Source organism: Lacerta agilis, chromosome 4 (genome assembly GCF_009819535.1).
Source record: "Lacerta agilis isolate rLacAgi1 chromosome 4, rLacAgi1.pri, whole genome shotgun sequence".
In the NCBI taxonomy this organism is placed as follows: Eukaryota; Metazoa; Chordata; class Lepidosauria; order Squamata; family Lacertidae; genus Lacerta; species Lacerta agilis.
The window spans coordinates 57,731,258-57,731,599 of NC_046315.1; positions in this window are offsets into that span (position 1 = coordinate 57,731,258).

A 342-nucleotide genomic window follows, 5' to 3' on the forward strand; every position below is an offset into this window, starting at 1 on the left:
CGCCTCCTCCTCCTCTCGTCACAGGGCGAGGAATGCGCGGCGGAAGGGCTGGGGCGGGAAAAGGGGCGCGCGCTGGCCGCTGCCCGGGGCAGCCGAAAACCTTTCCCGCCTTCTTTCCCTGGAGGGAGCCCTGCGAGTGACGTGCGCGCGGCTCGACGCCGGCCCCTGTACAGCTCCTCCCGCCCCTTCCCCAGACAGTGGGAGGGAAGAGGGGAGGAGTGATGTGCTGCTGGGGAGAGCCGGGCTGCGCGAGCCGAGAAGTGGCGACTGGAGGGAGCTGCCGCCGCCGCCGCCTCCTCCCCTTCCTCGTCCGTACCTGACCGGCAGGAGCCAGAGCAGCAG